A 14,092-nucleotide genomic window follows, 5' to 3' on the forward strand; every position below is an offset into this window, starting at 1 on the left:
TCATTTTTTTTACCTTATTTCTAATTTGGTATTTCCCATGCAGTAAACAGTGCTGCTGTTTTGATATTTTGCGTCACTTATTTTTATTATTATTGTCATATTAGTCCCTATACTGTGTCTAAGTTATGAATTTAATTCTTATATTTTAATTTGATTAATTTTAATATTTATATTTTTTGAATTGATCAATTTTTAAAATTTTAAAATTCTGCTTCTGTCTCAAACGGTAATAGTTAAAATCGTTTTGGTTAAATTTTGCTATTAATCTTGTACCATGTGCAAAGTTATAGGTTTAGTCAATGTTCTGTAATTTGAAATTCTAATCTTGACCCACTAATTAACTCGCATAATTTTTTCAAAACAATATAACTTAATTTAACGAATTTAATAGTTGCCATTTAGACTGGACCGGAATTTTAAAATTTTAAAAATAAAAAGACTAAAAAGGTCAAATTAAATATAAAGATTAAAGTCACATGTTACAGCTAATACAAGAACTAATTATAGGAGTTAACCATTAGTATACGTCTTTAATTATTCTTATTTTGGGTTGAAATGGTAAAACTAATGAGATTAATTATTAATGTGAAATGGATTTTATAAGATAATAAGTTATGAAAGTATATGTTTTATATTAAATTATGTATACAAATTATCATTAGGGATACGCAACGTCTGCTCCAACACAAGCTTACATTTTTTGACATCTTGTATCATTATTTTACTTTTTTTGTCATTACATATGTACAAAAAAGAGAATAGGGCACAATATTGTATAATATTAATTAAATTATAGAAAAAAAATATTTATAAAAAATATTAAATAAATAAAAATAAACTCAAAAAATATTAATTGAATAAGGTTTAAATCGAAATGATAAAATTAAATTTTTAAGGATTTCACTATTACGGGTTCAAGTCTCAATAATTGTTGATTCATTTTGAATTTATAGATTTTGTATGAAAATACGAAAGGATAAAAACACCCCATAATAATAGTTTGTTAACTATTACTCATTTTAAGTATAACTAGATTATGACACACGTCCCATAATGCAGGTGAAAAATATGTAAAAATTATATTTATTGAAAGTTTATATAAAAACCAAATAAGCTTTGGTTAAAAACGATGAAGTGGAATGTTATATGTTATATAAAATATCTTTAAAAAGCAAAACTCCCACTCTTCATTATAAAAATAACGATTTTTAGTCATTTCTCAACTATGTTGGTGTTCGATTGACTTGTGACATTAATTCCACTAACTCAATCAAAGGTTTAATTAATAGTATAAATATACATGACACCTCTAAATAAGTTGTTGTAAGGAGTCAATTGTACACTAACTCAACTGGATAATGACTCAAACATCATTTCTTTACAGGATGAATTATATTATTTGGAGGATTTTTTTTCTTCTTATATAAAAATTAAAAAAAAAACACAAAATTTGAACTTAAAATATCATAGTTTTTAACCTCTCAACTTTTTTGAATGACTTAAAAAGGGACCTAATCATAGTTTTTAACCTCTCAACTTTTTTGAATGATCGCAATTGCACTCCAAATCTCCTCGACTTAGACCTTGAACTAAGGAGTATCTCCATCATATAAGGAGAAGTGGCGGCCTTGAAAAGTTTTAATCCAAATATGATTCTTGAAGAATTTTTTGGTGGGAGAGGTTGTTTTATATTAAATGCATAGGGGTGATGCCATAATTATTCAAGGGTTACGATAAATTAGGATTAAACCATTGCTTATATTATGAGTTTAGCAATTGATTTCTTGTTCGAGAAAAGTCACACAGAGGTCCATGGTGCACCAAATTGTGTTACAAATTTGCTCACGTTTCTTTCCAATATTGATTGCTTTGTTCATATTGTTATACTAATACTTGCGCCAAAGCATCTATCCGCATCTCATGTCACAAGTTGTCACAATAGACATGCTAACAAGCATTGTACTGTTATTTTGGGCTATTTATGAACAACTTATCTTGACTTGGGATAAAGGATGTAGATGGGTATTTATGAGGCACTAAACTTCATGGCTGGTTGGTCGAACGGAAAGGAGCCTATAATCTACATGTGTGCGAGAGCCCTACAAGGGGCATCCGAACTATCATCTTACAAGGGCCAAACAATCGAGAGACAAGTTCTTTCTATTACTACCAAAAAGAAAAAAAAAAAGTATATGCTGTATATATATAGGTTAAATGAACGTCGGTTTTTCTAAATAAAGAAATAATATTTGATCACTTCATAATTTCGTATTTTGTATTGTGTTGTTATTTTATTGTGCTATAATTGTATGTGTTTTCTATTATATATACTTACATTGTTTTATTTTGTATGATATACGTTGCATTGTGTAATATTTTTTTGTTATATTTTAGTGTAACGTACCAAAATTTAAGCTGTTTCCACCATAGACGATAAGATTGAAGGTTTTCCAACATAATTAAGCATGCATGATACCACGTTCTAAAGACTTTTGACTGTTTGTCCAAGTTTTCTTCAGAAAAATAATATAAATCATAATGTTACTTTCATTTTTTTTATGTATATATATTTATAAACATAGTCAGGCCAACCAAAGTAGAAAAAAATTAACATGATATATTATCTTTTTATTGCCCAGTATTTATTTAGCAAATATTGACTGTAATATTGTCATGATTAGACCATTATTTTTATACCAGTTTGGGTTAGATCGTTTAGGCAAATCTTCCACCTTCAATTTAAACTCCATTAATAAAACTGTGATTGTGACGCAAATATTTAAGTGTTCACTTACTCAAAACAGTTGGAAGGAAATTAAGGTCATTTTCAGGCAGGTAGAAATTGCAATCAACAAATCTATTAGGTACATGTTCAAGGTTCTCTGTTTAAGTCTAAAAGATTATTCGATATTTTGATGAATTTAAACAAAAATGATACTTATAATTATAATGAACAAATCCGAATTTATGTATGTATGCTTAATGCATGCACTATTGTTTTAGATATTTGTATTATCTTTATGTCATATTCACTTTAATGTCATGTCTGCTATTATGATAAGGTGTTATGGGTGGAACAATTTAAGTAGAAAGGTTGAATAGAAAACAAGTGTCTCCCATTCATTAAAAAGTCATTATTATATTTCCATTTGCCCCACTAATATTCATGTGAAATAAAATTATATGACATTTATATTAATAGTAATAACAAGTGAAAGTGATCATCTATTTTGGGGTGGTTAGTTAGTAGACTAAGACTTATTATCTTTTACATAATTATATTTGATGACTGTGAAATCAATAATGGTTAAACTATAGTTTGGTGTGTAGGTGGTTGGAGTTTAAGGGAACTCTCATTGTGGTAGGATACTTTCTGTTTAACCCAAACTATATTGCATTTATAAAGTATGTGCATAAAAATTGGATTTTCTTTGGTGACATATATATACTTATGCTATCGCGAACTGTTTTCTGTGTTGCACTTCTATATACTTAAGCGTTTACACTAATTTTTATTGTGATGGGACTCACACTGAGCTTTATAGTTCACTCTCTTTTTAGATAACCCACCAGGCTAGGACGCGGACACAACATCCAGAAGGTCTCAACTCTATCTTGTTTATTAAAATGTTTTAAGTTATTATTTGATATTTTATTTTTCCGTATTATTTTATTTTGAACTATGGCAAAGGACTCGGGTTTTGGTTTTATTAACATGCATGTCTTTTAAATTGTTTTTTTAAATGATGAATTATGGATTATAATCAAATATGCATGAAATATAGATTTTATTAAAACCAAGTTAAAAACTACATTCCCGATGCAAGATTATAAATAATTTTTTTAATAAATAAACTAGAAATTAACTAAGTTATTCAATGATAAACATCTTTTACAAGAAAGATGTTAAACTAATTGTTTTTAACTCATGGATTTTTAAAAAAATAGATTAAGTTTTCTTCTAAAATAAATAAATATTTTAAATTGACTTTTTTTTTAATCTCCTGAACTTGAGTTTAACGTCTAGGCCGAATTTAGGAAGTTTTATTTTAAAATTTTAAAAGATATATTAGCATTTGATTTATTTACTGTGCATAAAATTATATAGCATAAAATGCTATTGGTTATTTTAAGAAATTGCATGTGCTTGAAATTTCAAACTATGCATCCTAATTTGAGATCATTTAAAATATTAATTAGACGTTACGGGTAGACAAATTCATATCTCCGAAATTAGATTGACAATGATTTGATAAGTGATATTTATAATTTTATTTTTATTTTTTTATATGTGTTTGATAGATAATTTATAATTATATTTAATTTTTTTATGTTATATATATATGTTTAGTAATATAAATTGTAATTATATAATTATATAATTTTAAATTTTTAAAAATATTATTTATTATAAAAAATATCAATAATCCTTGAATTTTTTTTTCTCTAAACAAGAAAGAAAATCTAAAATCAAATCATCGAATATGATATGTTAGTTCAAAAAATAGGCTTAAGGGTGTAAAAAGGTCTAGATTTTTTTCAAAAAAACAACTAAGCCCTTACTTTTTTTTTCACTCAATTACGTACTTAAACTACCAAAATATATCAAAAAGACCTTTTAACGATTAACCATTAAAGTTAATGACCCTTAATTTTTTTTCAGTTAAAACTGCCACATGTCATATTATGGTTGTGACACTTGGTGAAAAATTAATAAAAAATATTTTTAAATATAGAAAATATTTAAATTTTATTAAAAATTAGAAAAAGTGTTTCCGTCCTTCTGTTTAAGTTATTTGCATGCTCTTTTTATAATAGGGGACAAATTTGGATACGTGTCTTAAAGTTGATGATGTAGCATCTTGACTTGACACTTCTGTCAGTTACAGTGGTGTTACATTTTAGGGCGAGACATCTTGGGGAAACTAACAATCAATTGATTTGGGCTTCCACATGGTTTTCGCATAGCCTTGGTGTGGAAGACTCATTCTAAGGTTTGCCAAGCTAAGGTTCACAAACTAACTCCGTTGTTTGTGAACTACTCATGAATTGGCAACATTAATAACTCTATTAATGACATGCGCGCCAAGCTTGTTATGAAGTTCGCTACTTACGGTAAAAATTGAAATAATAAAGAATATAAGTTTTATGCGAAGAAAAAAAAAAGAAAAATCTAAAATTTTAGAGTCTTGAATATAATTATTGTTGACACCATTTTTTTGGATGAAAACGGGGTCGACTTGGATTTTGAAAATGAAACGAAATTGGGAGTCGCCACCAATCTTTTTTGATGAGGTGTGATCGGGTCACCTAGAAATTTGGGTTGTTTTAATAAAACATTTTGGTTTATTAAAACAATGATTTTGGTCTAGGAAAATATGAGAAAATAGGCTCGGGAGTCGGTTACGTATGAGAAAGGATTAGCACCCTCATTACGCCCAAAATTGGTACCAAATTGATTAAATACTGTCCTTTTGTCTAAAATTAAAAATGTTTTTGAAATGTGGTTCTTGTTAATAACATTTGAATAACCCGAGTCCATTGCCAAAAATCTTCTTGTTTCGACGTTCGAAAATTTGTAATTCAAAAATAACAAAAGGATGCCCAACTATTTGGTCTAACGAAAAATCGATACCCAGCACAGTAGGGCACGATTCCTCGAATTTCCAAACATTGACCATTGCCTCACCTTGGAAGATACGAGTGAAATTCCGGAGAGATATTCGATTATTTTGAGCAAATAGGAAATTGTAACCCAACACGATAGGGTACTATTCCCCGAACTGCTAAATACCGAACATTTCCTTTATAAGTTTTTTTTTAGAAAACATGAATGAAATTCTAAAGAGACATTTGATTATTTTGAGCAAACGAGAAATTGCACCCAACACGTTAGGGCACGATTCCATAATTTCTAAATATCGAACATTTCTTTCGTTTTAATAAAATTTTTAAAAGACATGAGTGGAACACCAAAGGAATATTCGATTGTTTCGAACAAATAGGAAATTGCAACCCAGCACGATAGGGTACGATTTCCCGAATTGCCAAACATCTAATATTGCCTTTACTTACGAAAAATCTTATTTCGAGGTAACAAAATGTCATATCCAGTGAGTTAGGACACAACTATTTCCCGAATTTCCAAACACGAAACATTGTCTTGATTTGTGAAGTTTCAAATACAATTGCAAAAAAATGAGTCAATATACTTGTTTGATTATTTAGAGATAAAAACAATTGACGTTGAGAAAGAAGTTGGAATTAAAAAAACATGATGCAATAAAGAGCATGCAAGCTTAGTATTGAGCCAGAAATAAAAAATTGGGACAATAACATTACATGAATAATCCAGAATGATACAAAAACATGAAGGAACAAATATATAAATACAAATGTTAATAATTATAAGCTAATGAATTAAAAGCAAACTTAAAAGAAGTTCTAAGCAAATTACTCAAATAAAATATCAAGTTTTAAAATAAAATGAACAATAAGGAAGAAAGGAAATTTTAAAAGAACACTACTATAAAAGTAATACAAAGACTTTAAAACAAATAATGGATATAAAACTTTTAAAATAAATAGAAAAATATAAATAAGTAATAAATTAAATAATATCATACGAATGAATTTTAAAATAAATGCTATAAAATAATTTACATGGAAATTTGAGATGCATCAAATATATATATAATACATAAATGAAGTTTCAAAAAGATTTAGCAATATGCAAAGTGATATATGTACAACATTTAAGTAAATAATATATAAAATTAATAAACCTAATATAATATATATATATATAAGAGATAATGATAATATACGAAAGTATTTGAAAAAGGAAAAGAAAAAAATATGCACATAAAAAAAACAACGAAATCATCAAAACAATACAAGATTATATGCTAAAATAATATGCTCTTATTTCTTAAGGAAAAAACTTCATTGTAAGCACAACAAAACCAAAGGGATAATTTATAAACAAAATTGTGGGCCGAAATAAAACGCGCACAAATGCTCGGGGATCAAAATTGAAAATGACCCAAATCACCAAAAACACTGCTTAGGCACGGACCAAACTGAAACAGCGTGCAAACTTTTGGAGAAAAATGAAAGAAACATAATAGGGACAAATAAAGCTAACGCAAAATAGGAAGGACTGGCCGCGTAAATTACCCATTTAAGGGGAACATGCGCAGAACCAACTGTCCATGCGCAGGCTACCTTTCTCCTTTCCCCAAAAACAATTAAAATTAAAGAACAGTGGCCCCCTTTTTAAAAAAAAAAAACTTTTAGAACACCCAAATTCTTTTTTTTTTAAAAAAAACCTTTTTTTTCCTTAAAACATTCACCCTCCATTTTATTCATCAGTAGAAATAAATAAAGAGAGCAGCCCCTTCTCCTCAACTTCTTTGCTCTGCTAGGTTTTCTACCTTCCCTCTTTTGAACTGTCACCAAACCATCGTGAACCCGCCGTGGCTTCCATCGTAAATGGTGGTTTAAAGCCTCATGGAACCGGGTTTTTGGCACTTTTAAAGGGAGATTCCTTAACTTTTTATACTGAAAAGTTCATTTATTTATGTTTTTTTTATATGCTCTTCGATTTTACTATTATGTATTTATATATATTTAGTCCCATGCTAATTTATTTTATGAATTCTTTTAAATTTATCTTAATATATTTTTATGTACATAAGTCATTTTTTAGAACATATTTTACTACATATTGTTTTGATTTTAAATCTCATATTTAAATACTATTTTTATATATATACATTTATTACTTCAATGGATTTTTCTATTTTAAAACACTTTTTGCTTTGTGATTTATCAAGTATTTTCAATATATATATGAAATAATTTTGGGAACTTTTTTGTAATTATAAAGTTATTATTTTTCAATAGATCTATATATTGCTTAGGTGTTTGTGTAGTCTATTATTTTAAACGTCTTGATGTAAGGATATGTATAATTTTTAGACTATTTTAAAAAATTTATATATCTTATTATTAATCTCATGTTTTTTAAATAAACTTGCATATACATATGTTTCATAAATCTATTTTGTGTATTATGTCTTGTCATATATCTTCATTATTATTCTTTTATATTATATATATTATTTAAATCATCATGTAGTTTGTCAACTTTTAAATGTATTTGTGTTTAAAATATTTTACATGCAATTCAATTCAAACCTTCATTCTATAATATCTATTTCAAAAAACTATATATCTAGCCCTAGTTTTTTTTATGTACAAATTTGTCAACCTACACTTCATGTGTTCATTTATTTGTCGTTATCTAAAAATAGTTTTATACCATATTATTTCTTCGATTTGCATTTTGTTTTGGGTATCTAGTAGTAGTCATGATACATTATGCCATGCATGTTATCGTTGCATTATTTATTTGTTCATTTTTTTTATATTGCCATGTTAATTATATTCCATGCTCTTAGTTTTAAGTTCTTGTTAGTTGATTAAATAAATTGTATTATCTTCATTTTTCCATTGTCGTATTTTTATGCGTACACATATTACCCCATTCATCTTTTTTTTTACTTGACTTTTGAAATGTGGTTTTATAAAACCCAAATTTTATGATTAATTTCGTCTTATTTCAAATTGAATTAATGCGTTTTAAGCTAGTTTCACAACTATTAAGAATTCTTCAAAACGAAGGCGATATTCGATACTTGGTAATTCGTGGATTCGTGCTCTAACGTGTTGGGTTGCAATTTCTCGTTTGCTCAAAGTAATCGAAGGTCCTTTTAGAATTTCACCCGTGTCATCTAAAAATCCTTTAAAACGGAGGCAATACTCGGTGTTTGACAATTCGAGAATCGAGCCCTATCGTGCTGGGTTGCGCTTTTTCATTTGTCCAAAATAATCGAATATCTCTTCGAAATTTTACACGTATTTTCTAAAGTGAGGCAATGTTTGATATTCGGAAATTCGAGGAATCGTGCCCTAACGTGCTGGGTTTCGACTTCTCGTTCGACTAAATAGCCAAATATCCTCTTAAAGCTTCAAAGTATGGTATCATTAAACTATAAGGCGATCTTGGTTTCGATGGTTTAGAGTATCGTGTCCTAACGTGCTGGATATGATATTCCTTCGGAACAAGAGAATCTTATATTTCAATTCACGTTATCAGAGTTTCTTTTAAGGATCGTATTTTTAAAACTCTTCAAATTTTCAATTTTCGACACTAAGACACTAATTAATCAACTAGGTACCAATTTTGGGCGTATCGAGGGTGCTAATCCTTCCTCGTGCGTAACCGACTCCCGAACTCATTTTTCTGAATTTCGTAGACCAAAATCGTTGTTTTAATAAAATTAAATCATTTATTAAAAACAACCACTTTTTGAGGTGACCCGATCACACCTCGTCAAAAAAGGATTGGTGGCGACTCCCGTTTTCATTCTTTTTTTTCAAAATCCAAGTCGACCCCGTTTTCATCAAAAAAGAGGTGTCAACAATTATTTATATATTACTTTCCTTAAAATTTACAGCAATCATAACCATTGATTGTTGGACAAGTAATCTAGTTTTGAAAAGAAAAAAGGAAAGATCAAATAGCAAGATGAACAAATTGTTCACTACCTTAAAATTTTGGTCTCAAGTGGTTGGCTGGCTGGCTTTGCTCATTCTCTTATTTAGACTTAGAAATTTGAATGCTCATCATCTCAATCACATGCATCATACAGTATTATATTTTACTACTCCAACATTATTTTCATATTTTTCTAAGTTTTATATACATGATAGTCAATGGCATGCATATATAAGCAATGAAAATGATGCAGACTGTTTTGTCTGAATTAGCAGACGCCCGATTGAGATGGCTTATGTTACATCAAATAATTATATTCCACGCATGTGACTTTATATATAATTCAACTCTTTTTCATGTTTTATAATTATATTAAATAATTGAATTAAATCGGTCGAACCACTAAATAAGAAATAAAAAAATTTCATCGATGCTTTCTTCATACACGGAATTTAGATTATTTAGAAAAGATATCGAGCTTTTTATCATTCAAATATCCACACATTACACGTATGGATTGTTGGTATCCAATATTCAGACAAGGTAAGATAAAATTGCATGCATTTGAAGGTTTTATGGTAGGGAGAGTCGTTCTAGGGCAGACGATCCAACACAAAAGCATATAATATACATATATTATTAGAATATATTAGAGGGTTAAGACCGGCGTTACAAATTTCGTCATGATAAATAAAGTTGGTTAAAACATCAATGGTGATGGTATATTATAAATATTGATCAAGAAATATAATTATATATTTCGTGATTGTAATGATTTAATTATTAAATTTATTGATATGTGTAAGTAAATTTTCGAATCGATCTAATATAATATATATTAATATTAATTTCTAATTATTTATTTTATATATAAAAATTAAATTGTTTAATAAGTACTAATATAGGCGCTTATTTAGATCGATATGATAGAGGTATTAAATCAATTTGAAACTTTATATGCATGAAAAGTAAAATTATATCAATAAAATCAATAATTAAATTGTTAAAATATTAATCATATTTTAGTTTTACTAAATAAATCTCTTTTCTTATATTCCATTAGGGGAAAAGAAAGGAGTTTTGTTGAATGTTTGATGTTGAAAGAAATTGGCTAACTGTCCAAAACCCAAATTAACTCTGAAACTTCATGTTGCATTAAATGCAGTATTCTCCTAACAAAATCACCGGCTAATTAATTTTTTTATACATATTTTCTATATGCAATATTTTTTTTGCACTTAATGATTATCGAGATTTGCATTAATATAATGATATTTACGATAGATTATATCTTTTTTCTCGGTGAATCATGAGAGGAAGATAAAACCCTAACAATAACGCGATTAGTTTGACTCGAATCTAAATCATATTTGAAATAGTGAACACCCTGATTATCATGCTAACTAATAGATTATATTTTATGTATGAGCCTTTGGAATAACTTAGACATGAATTTGGTAAAAACACTGAAAGGAATTATTATATATTATTCGTTTAATTAGGCACAGCAAAGGTGGCTTAATAGTGGGTTTAAACCTTCAAAGTTTAACCACAAAAATCCCATTCATAATTAACATTCAATCAATCAATTTCTTATTAATGTTGGCAAAGTTGACTATTTACTCACAAGCCAAATATATTTGTTTTATTATTATTATAATATTTTAAGGACGTATTGTATATATTATAATAATTTACAAAAATTGTAAAATTGGTATAATGGTTGGTAAACACATAAATTTGGATAGTAAATTTTTGTTAATTTGTTGCATGATTAAAATTTTAAAAAATAAAAAAAAAATTATAATTAATTTTTTGTTTTGGATGAAAGTCAAATCAAGTGTGAATGGCCTAACAATACTAGCTTTTTAGCTTCTTGGATTAATGGGATATTAACTGAAAAGGAAATATAAAGGAAAACAAATAATTTATTTATTTATTATTATAGTTAAATTTGAATTAAATTTTCATATATTATACATGAATTTTGGTGTTAAAAGGTGGAAATTTCGGGGATATTTTTAATTAATTTTGATGATGAAAAATGAATTAAATTTGGGTTTTGCTTCTTTATCTACTTTCTCGGCCATTTGTTTAACCTTTTTTGTATTTTGCAGAGTCTTAATTAATTGTTCAACTTGACTTTGTTGTTATGGAATTTTTATTCCAAGGAAGAGGCAACTATGGCAAGCTGTTATTGCTAAGGACTTCTTTAACATAAAATCATGAAAATAGTAAGAATTTAGAGTGATATACTGCATGACTGATGGGAAAATAATTAGGGAAATTTTGTCGGCTTTTGACTTCAAAAAAAACAATTTACATCCAAAATTACTAATCATTTCATTTATCTTCAAAAAGTTATAAAATGATCATTGAACTGATCAAAATTTTTCATTTAAGTCACTAGGTTGTTAAGGTTTTTTTTTAAAGTCTAACTAGTGAGCTCCCAGCAACAATTCGATGATCTGTATGATGGATCAGTACTCATCGACAAGTAGAATAATATATCTTAAATCCAAGTCGATCTAATGTTTAGTGTTAAAAATCAGAGAAGAAAGTTGCTTAGATTTTGGTTCGTGGATTTGTACCATTCAAAGTTGTTTTATGAAAAAAAAATTCAACTTTAGAAGAGAAAGGGAATGTGAGCAGCCCAGTGATTTCAATGAAACATTTCGACTAGTTTAATGATCATTTTATAATTTTTTGAAATTTAGTAATCAAAACGTAAATATCTAATAGTTTAATGACCTTGAAGGTAATTTATTCAAAAACTTATTAGTGTCTTGTTTGAGTTGTATGCTTAGGCATGATGCGATTTGGAAGATCAAAAGGTGAGTTAAGGAGCATCAAAAAGTTGACGTTTCAATCATATTCGATAACTAAGTCCATTTGCAAACTAAAGAAACTTACAAGGAAAGGTTTAAAGAAGGAGACGATGGAATGAGTTGAGATCGCAACCGGTTGGATATCCGTAAATTTTAGAATATTTGAATTCACAAATCTGTCTAAAATTCTAAGTCTACAAATTATTTGATTTTTAATATCCAAATCCGAATTAAATATCATTATTCATCGAATATGATATTTGACTCCGCATTAGTTACAAAGATTCAAACACATGTAGTTTCTCTTAAATTTTATTCTTTTGTATTCATAAACTTAACTTTATAATAAGTTATATATCCTAATTTAAATCTGCAAATTTCGAATCAGATATTCTAATCTAAATCTGCAAGTTAGATATCCTATGCATTATATTAATCTATTTTATGTTTTTATAAGTTCGTTCATATTTATAAATAACACAAGTCCCTATACTTTTGTTTTCACTCAATTGAGCCCCCTAACTTTAAGATTACAATAAATTAAGCCCTTTGATCCTTAAAGGGTAACAACTATTGTTTTGGGAGTTGTTTTTACCATATGGCATGCTAAGATTGTGCCATGTGGTGAAATCTAGCGTTTAATACTTAAAATCATTAAAAATTATAAAAAAGATTATAGGAATCATACAAATTATAAAAATTACAAAATAATTAAAATACTAAAAATTAAAAAAACTATAAAAGTGAAAAAAATTATAAAAATTATTATAAATGACTCAAAAACTATAAAAATTATTATAATAAAAAAATTAAAATTTTATATGAATTAAAAAAATAAAAATATATATGGAAATTTTTAAAATTTAAAATTTTTTAAAATTATTATAAAAATATAGAAAAGTGCAAAAAAATATAAAAAAATTTATTACAAAATTTTCAAAATAATTGAAAATTACAAATATATATAAAATTACAATAAGGATAATTTAAAATATTTACAATTTTATATACAACCTCGGTTGTCTCTTGCATCCTTAACATATTTCCCTACTTTAATTTGCATCTCAAAACACTTCTTTGTCATTGATGATGGACAAAGGGGGTGCAAGCTTTGGGGAGGTTTGTAATAGATGAGCACAAGGGATAACTTCAAGGATCAAATGATGGTTAGTGCAAGTGAAAAAAATGTTTTTTATATTTTTAGTTTGTTTTATAATTTTTATGATTTTTATATTATTTTGTAAATTTTATTATTTTTAAATATTTTTCATAATTTTTAATTTTTTAATTTTTGTAATTCATTTAGTTTTACCTTTTTATGTTTTTTTTTGCACTTTTCTATATTTTACATTATTTTTTTGTTATGAATGTTTTATCAGGTGGATATCCATTAAGATCTAGAGCATATCATTCTAATAATCATTAGAAGTAGAGTTCTATTTCATTTATACTTCTTATATCTATAAATATAGATTTTGGAGAAGCATTGTAAATATTCTGATTGATCAATATAATATGCTCTCTCTTTGGTGTCCTTTTTTTTGTTATTTACTTTCTGTATTTTTATTTTATAACACGTTATCAGCACAATTCTCTTTTATTTTATAATCCGGTCGCTCCAAATCTATTGCTAGCGTTGTTGTCAATGACCTTCTAGAGCTATTGCAATTTCAGTCTTCAATTAAGGTCTGTGCATTAT

This window comes from Gossypium hirsutum, chromosome D02 (genome assembly GCF_007990345.1).
Source record: "Gossypium hirsutum isolate 1008001.06 chromosome D02, Gossypium_hirsutum_v2.1, whole genome shotgun sequence".
Classification (NCBI taxonomy): domain Eukaryota; kingdom Viridiplantae; phylum Streptophyta; class Magnoliopsida; order Malvales; family Malvaceae; genus Gossypium; species Gossypium hirsutum.